The sequence below is a fragment of the Nycticebus coucang genome, unplaced genomic scaffold (genome assembly GCF_027406575.1).
Source record: "Nycticebus coucang isolate mNycCou1 unplaced genomic scaffold, mNycCou1.pri scaffold_88, whole genome shotgun sequence".
NCBI lineage: Eukaryota > Metazoa > Chordata > Mammalia > Primates > Lorisidae > Nycticebus > Nycticebus coucang.
The window spans coordinates 96,851-105,278 of NW_026515599.1; positions in this window are offsets into that span (position 1 = coordinate 96,851).

Below are 8,428 nucleotides of genomic sequence, written 5' to 3' on the forward strand. Positions count from 1 at the left end.
CCACGGACGTCTGGTCATCCGCGGGGCACCGTGCACACCCAAGTTTCCTAACACCCACATGTGCTCTACGTGGGTGTCATGCATGCCTGCCTGCCTGGCACGAGAACCCGGCGTGCTCACTCTTAGCTAGCTCCCGGGTTTCATATGCAGGTGCGGGGGCCAGGGGAGGGGGATGTTACGAGGGAAGGAGAGAAAGAAAGGGGAGAGGGAGTGGAGGACGGAGGGATGTGTGTGGCAGCATCTCCTTTAGTAGTTCATAGGCGTCATGATCGTGTGTTCCAGCACAAGTGTGAGATGTGCAATGAGAGAAACAAGGGATAAAAGAAGGAAAAAGAAACCCCGAAAGTGGTGCCTTGGGACACGCAGTCAGAACAAGTCAGCAACCTGCAGACACGGAGGACCGGCCCTCTCCGCAGCCAATTGGAGGCCGCCAACAAGAGGTCAAGAGCTGGGGCCTCAGCGGGGGTTTTTCTCAGCTCAGAAACGCCTGTGCCTGTGCGTGGGCGCAGCCCCTGGCTCAAGGATTAGGGCGCCGGCCCCGTATTATACCGTGGGTGTTGGTTCAAGCCCGGACTCCGCCAGAACTGGAAAGCAAAGAAACGAACCCATTTTCGGGAGCTCAACTCAGTGAGTTGAAGCGATCCGCCCACCTAGACCCCCCAAAGTGCTTCGATTACAGGCCTGAGCCACCTCACGTCGCCCAACCTAATTCGATTTAGTTAAATATCCTTCTCCCACACCTGGTTTCACTGTATCTGGAGAGCTGTATGTGTGGGGGGAAGCTATTGTTAAGTATAGAAAATAACGGGGGCGGGGCCTGTGGCTCAGTGAGCAAGGCGCCGGCCCCATATACGGAGGGTGGTGTGTTCAACCCCAGGCCAGGCCGAACTGCAACAAAAGAGCCGGGCGTTCTGGCGGCCGCCTGTAATCCAAGCTACTCGGGAGACCGAGGCAGGATTATCGCCTAAGCCCAGGAGATGGAGGTTGCTGTGATCTGTGTGACGCCACGGCACTCTACCCAGGGCAATAAAGGGAAACTCTGTCTCTACAAAAAGGAAAAGGAATACAAGTCTAACGGGTGGCGCCTGTGGGTGAAAGGAGTAGGGTGCCGGCCCCATATACAGAGGAGGTGGGTGGCGAGAAAAACTGCCCCCTCCTCAAAACCATTTCGTTGAAAGAGTTCGCCTGCGGGCACCCCCGCCCTCCGCCCGCATATTGCGGAGGTGGCGGGTTCAAACCAAGCCCCGACAAAATACTGGAAAGAAAAAAAACAAGAAAGAACGAAGGAAGGAAGGGAGGGATGGAGGGAAGGAGAAAGGTTGGGACGGAACGATGGAAGGAAGGAAGGAAGGAAGGAAAATGAAAGAGTAAAAGTGGTTCAGTGCCTGTTCCTCAGAGGCCTAGGGCACCGGACCCAAGTTCCAGAGGTGGCGGGTTGAAACCGTGCCCCAGTCAAACACAGCGGAAGAAGGAAAATATTTAATAAATAAATAGATAAATAAATAGGCTGGCGTGGCGTGGGGGAGTGGTGCATAGCACAGTGGTTAAGGCACCAACCACATCCACCGAGGAGGCTGGCGGATTCCAGCCCTGTCTGACAAGCTACACAACAATGACAACTGCAACAAAGCAAAAATACCCTGGCGCTGTGGTGGGCTCATGCAGTCCCAGGTACTTGGGAGGCTGAGGCCAGACAATCGTTCACGCCCAAGAGTTGGAGGTTCTTGAGAGCTGTGACACCACACCAAGGCAATCTACGGAGGGTGACTCAGTGAAGGTCTGCCTCACCAAAACAAAAAAAAAAAAAAAAAAAAAAATTCAAATGAATTCAATTTTGAATTCAAAAATTCAATAAATAAATTAGTAAATGTTAAAATTGATCTAATATAGAAGTAAATAGACACGTAGCACACTTCCTGGAACAGAAACTCTTCCTCTCCCCGAACCCCCGCTTTCCAATCCAGAAAAAACTTCACTAATGAATTAAGAGTTTTTTTTTTTTTTTTTTGTAGAGACCGAGTGTCACTTTAAACCCTTCGGGTAGAGTGCCATGGCATCACACAGCTCACAGCAACTTCCAACTCCTGGGCTTAAGCGATTCTCTTGCCTCAGCCTCCCGAGTAGCTGGGACGAAAGTAGCCCGCCACCATGCCCAGCTATTTTTTGGTTGCATTTCAGCCGGGGCCGGGTTTGAACGCGCCACCCTCGGTCTGTGGGGCTGGAGCCTTACCGACTGAGCCACAGGCGCCGCCCCTCAGTTAAGTTTTCGACCTTTATTTCTGATCTGTTCCGTTTTACAGAAGAGCTAAGCAGCCAAGCACAGAGGCGCTGACCTGACCTGACCTGACCTGACCTGACCAGAGCCGAGGTTGAAGGGAAGAACTCCTAGGATCTGTCCCCGCCCTTCTCAGCACCGCCTCCCCACTGGGCTTTGAGAGGACCGATCTGTCACCGGGAACAGCTCCATACACACCCAAAGAAGTTATGGGGTTGGGGGCGGTTGATCTCCACTCTGATGCTAGCATTCTGGGAGGCCGAGGCCGGTGGAGACAGGAGACGACCGCCCCACACCCCAGCATAGTCCCACCTGTTCGGGAGTCTGAAGCAAAAGCATCCCTGGAGCTCAAGAATTCGAGTGTGCTGTGACTTGTGAATAGCGCCACGCCGCTCTTCCCAGTGAAGGTGGACTGAGGGTGTATGGCCAAAAAATATATAAATAAATAAATATATAATCCCACACACGTATACTGTCCTAGCTGGTTGTGTAGACCCTGAATGAAGAAGAGTTTTTTTTTTTTTTTTTTTTTTGATATGAATGACACACCCCCTAGGCCCACACACTGCCGAGTTCGCTCTTTAGCTCTAGTAGTTACACATGAGGCAAGCAGTGCGTATTGTCAGAAGAACCATTTCAGAATAAAGGGAGAGTGAGAATGAAGGGGGAGAGAGACGGAGAGGGGGGAGAAAGGGAGGGAGAGAGGGAGAGAGATAGAGAGAGGGAGAGAGAGAGAAAAGGAACACGAAAGAAGGAACACGGGGTTTGGAGGAGCGAGGCGAGTCTCAGAGCCTCAGGGGAACCAGAACTTATACAAGGCCGCCACCTGCTGGACTGAGTAGGCCAAAACACGCAGAAGAGACATCTGGTCGACCAACAGGCGCTAAGGTGGTCGACCAACAGGCGCTAAGGTGACAGGATCCCCGGTCTAAGGTCTGCCACGGACGTCTGGTCATCCGCGGGGCACCGTGCACACCCAAGTTTCCTAACACCCACATGTGCTCTACGTGGGTGTCATGCATGCCTGCCTGCCTGGCAGGAGAACCCGGCGTGCTCACTCTTAGCTAGCTCCCGGGTTTCATATGCAGGTTTGGGGGCCAGGGGAGGGGGGATGTTACGAGGGAAGGAGAGAAAGAAAGGGGAGAGGGAGTGGAGGACGGAGGGATGTGTGTGGCAGCATCTCCTTTAGTAGTTCATAGGCGTCATGATCGTGTGTTCCAGCACAAGTGTGAGATGTGCAATGAGAGAAACAAGGGATAAAAGAAGGAAAAAGAAACCCCGAAAGTGGTGCCTTGGGACACGCAGTCAGAACAAGTCAGTAACCTGCAGACACGGAGGACCGGCCCTCTCCGCAGCCAATTGGAGGCCGCCAACAAGAGGTCAAGAGCTGGGGCCTCAGCGGGGGTTTTTCTCAGCTCAGAAACGCCTGTGCCTGTGCGTGGGCGCAGCCCCTGCTCAAGGATTAGGGCGCCGGCCCCGTATTATACCGTGGGTGTTGGTTCAAGCCCGGACTCCGCCAGAACTGGAAAGCAAAGAAACGAACCCATTTTCGGGAGCTCAACTCAGTGAGTTGAAGCGATCCGCCCACCTAGACCCCCCAAAGTGCTTCGATTACAGGCCCTGAGCCACCTCACGTCGACCAACCTAATTCGATTTAGTTAAATATCCTTCTCCCACACCTGGTTTCACTGTATCTGGAGAGCTGTATGTGTGGGGGGAAGCTATTGTTAAGTATAGAAAATAACGGGGGCGGGGCCTGTGGCTCAGTGAGCAAGGCGCCGGCCCCATATACCGAGGGTGGTGTGTTCAACCCCAGGCCAGGCCGAACTGCAACAAAAGAGCCGGGCGTTCTGGCGGCCGCCTGTAATCCAAGCTACTCGGGAGACCGAGGCAGGATTATCGCCTAAGCCCAGGAGATGGAGGTTGCTGTGAGCTGTGTGACGCCACGGCACTCTACCGAGGGCAATAAAGGGAAACTCTGTCTCTACAAAAAGGAAAAGGAATACAAGTTAACGGGTGGCGCCTGTGGGTGAAAGGAGTAGGGTGCCGGCCCCATATACAGAGGAGGTGGGTGGCGAGAAAAACTGCCCCCTCCTCAAAACCATTTCGTTGAAAGAGTTCGCCTGCGGGCACCCCCGCCATCCGCCCGCATATTGCGGAGGTGGCGGGTTCAAACCAATCCCCGACAAAAAACTGGAAAGAAAAAAAACAAGAAAGAACGAAGGAAGGAAGGGAGGGATGGAGGGAAGGAGAAAGGTTGGGACGGAACGATGGAAGGAAGGAAGGAAGGAAGGAAGGAAGGAAAATGAAAGAGTAAAAGTGGTTCAGTGCCTGTTCCTCAGAGGAGTAGGGCACCGGCCCCATGTTCCAGAGGCGGCGGGTTGAAACCGGGCCCCAGTCAAACACAGCAGAAGAAGGAAAATATTTAATAAATAACTCCAAAATTGATCACCTTTTAGGTCACAAGTCTAACCTCAGTAAATTTAAAGGAATAGAAATTATTCCATGCATCTTCTCGGACCATCATGGAATAAAACTTGAATTGAGTAACAACAGGAATCTGCATACCCATACAAAAACATGGAAGTTAAATAACCTTATGCTGAATGATAGCTGGGTCAGAGATGAGATTAAGAAAGAAATCACCAATTTTTTGGAACAAAATGACAATGAAGACACAAGCTATCAGAACCTCTGGGACACTGCAAAGGCAGTTCTAAGAGGGAAATTTATAGCACTGCAAGCCTTCCTCAAGAGAACGGAAAGAGAGGAAGTTAACAACTTAATGGGACATCTCACGCAACTGGAAAAGGAAGAACATTCCAACCCCAAACCCAGTAGAAGAAAAGAAATAACCAAAATTAGAGCAGAATTAAATGAAATTGAAAACAAAAGAATAATACAACAGATCAATAAATCAAAAAGCTGGTTTTTTGAAAAGGTCAATAAAATAGATAAACCTCTGGCCAACCTAATCAGGAAAAAAAGAGTAAAATCTCTAATATCATCAATCAGAAACAACAAAGACAAAATAACCACAGACTCATCAGAAATCCAAAAAATCCTTAATGAATATTACAAGAAACTTTATTCTCAGAAATATGAAAATCTGAAGGAAATAGACCGGTACTTGGAAGCACGCCACCTTCCAAGACTTAACCAGAATCAAGTGGAAATGTTGAACAGACCCATAACAAGTTCAGAAATAGCATCAACTATACAAAACCTCCCTAAAAAGAAAAGCCCGGGACCAGATGGTTTCACGTCAGAATTCTACCAAACCTTTAAAGAGGAATTAGTACCTATATTACTCAACCTGTTCCAAAATGTAGAAAAAGAAGGAAGACTACCCAACACGTTCTATGAAGCAAATATCACCCTGATCCCCAAACCAGGAAAAGACCCAACAAGAAAAGAAAATTATAGACCAATATCACTAATGAATATAGATGCAAAAATATTCAACAAGATCCTAACAAACAGAATCCAGCAACACATCAAACAAATTATACATCATGACCAAGTTGGTTTTATCCCAGGGTCTCAAGGCTGGTTCAATATACGTAAATCTATAAATGTAATTCAGCACATAAACAAATTAAAAAACAAAGACCATATGATTCTCTCAATTGATGCAGAAAAAGCTTTTGATAATATCCAGCATCCCTTCATGATCAGAACACTCAAGAAAATTGGTCTAGAAGGGACTTTTCTTAAACTGATAGAGGCTATCTACAGCAAACCCACAGCCAATATCATATTGAATGGAGTTAAATTGGAATCATTTCCACTCAGATCAGGAACCAGACAAGGCTGCCCATTGTCTCCATTGCTTTTCAACATTGTAATGGAACTTTTAGCCACCGCAATTAGGGAAGAAAAGGCGATCAAGGGTATCCATATAGGGTCAGAAGAGATCAAACTCTCGCTCTTCGCAGATGATATGATTGTGTATCTGGAAAACACTAGGGACTCTACTACAAAACTCCTAGAAGTGATCAAGGAATACAGCAGCGTCTCAGGTTACAAAATCAACATTCATAAATCGGTAGCCTTTATATACACCAACAACAGTCAAATTGAAAAAGCAGTTAAGGACTCTATCCCATTCACAGTAGTGCCAAAGAAGATGAAATATTTGGGAATTTACCTAACAAAAGACGTGAAAGATCTCTATAAAGAGAACTATGAAACTCTAAGAAAAGAAATAGCTGAAAATGTTAACAAATGGAAAAACATACCATGCTCATGGCTAGGAAGAATCAACATTATCAAAATGTCCATACTACCCAAAGCAATATATACTTTCAACGCACTCCCTATTAAAGCTCCACTGTCATATTTTAAAGATCTTGAAAAAACATTACTTCGTTTTATATGGAATCAGAAAAAACCTCGAATAGCCAAGACATTACTCAGAAATAAAAACAAAACAGGAGGAATCACACTACCAGACCTCAGACTTTACTACAAATCGATAGTGATCAAAACAGCATGGTATTGGCACAAAAACAGAGAAGTAGATATCTGGAATAGAATAGAGAACCAAGAGATGAATCCAGCTACTTACCGCTATTTGATTTTTGACAAGCCAATTAAAAACATTCAGTGGGGAAAAGATTCCCTATTTAACAAATGGTGCTGGGTGAACTGGCTGGCAACCTGCAGAAGACTGAAATTAGACCCACACCTTCCACCATTAACTAAGATAGACTCTCATTGGATTAAAGATTTAAACTTAAGACATGAAACTATAAAAATACTAGAGGAGAATGCAGGGAAAACCCTTGAAGAAATTGGTCTGGGTGAGTATTTCATGAGGAGAACCCCCCGGGCAATTGAAGCAGCTTCAAAAATACACTACTGGGACTTGATCAAACTAAAAAGCTTCTGCACAGCTAAGAACACAGTAAGCAGAGCAAGCAGACAGCCCTCAGAATGGGAGAAAATATTTGCAGGGTATAACTCTGACAAAGGTTTAATAACCAGAATCCACAGAGAACTCAAACGCATCAGCAAGAAAAAAACAAGGGATCCCATCGCAGGCTGGGCAAGGGATTTGAAGAGAAACTTCTCTGAAGAAGACAGGCGCACGGCCTTCAGACATATGAAAAAATGCTCATCATCTTTAATCATCAGAGAAATGCAAATCAAAACTACTTTGAGATATCATCTAACTCCAATGAGACTAGCCTATATCACAAAATCTCAAGACCGGAGATGTTGGCGTGGATGCGGAGAAAAGGGAACACTTCTGCACTGCTGGTGGGAATGCAAATTAATACATTCCTTTTGGAGGGATATATGGAGAACACTCAGAGATCTAAAAATAGATCTGCCATTCAATCCTGTAATTCCTCTGCTGGGCATATACCCAGAAGACCAAAAATCACAACATAACAAAGATATTTGTACCAGAATGTTTATTGCAGCCCAATTCATAATTGCTAAGTCATGGAAAAAGCCGAAGTGCCCATCGATCCACGAATGGATTAATAAATTGTGGTATATGTATACCATGGAATACTATGCAGCCTTAAAGAAAGATGGAGACTTTACCTCTTTCATGTTTACATGGATGGAGCTGGAACATATTCTTCTTAGTAAAGTATCCCAAGAATGGAAGAAAAAATATCCAATGTACACAGCCCTACTATGAAACTAATTTGGGACTCTCACATGAAAGCTATAACCCAACTACAACTTAACAATAGGGGGAAGTGGGAAAGGGGGGGGTGGGTAGAGGGAGGGGAATCGGTGGGATCACACCTGTGGTGCATATTACAGGGGTATTTGCGAAACTTGGTAAATGTAGAATATAAATGTTTTGGCACAGTAACTGAGATAACGCCGGAAAGGCTATGTTAACCACTGGGATAAAAATGTGTCAAATGGTTTATGAAGTGAGTGTATGATGCCCCATAATCATATCATTGTATACACTTATGATTTAATAAAAAAATTAAAAAAAAAAAAAAAAAAAAAGAAAATATTTAATAAATAAATAGATAAATAAATAGGCTGGCGTGGCGTGGGGGGGTGGTGCATAGCACAGTGGTTAAGGCACCAACCACATCCACCGAGGAGGCTGGCGGATTCCAGCCCTGTCTGACAAGCTACACAACAATGACAACTGCAACAAAGCAAAAATAC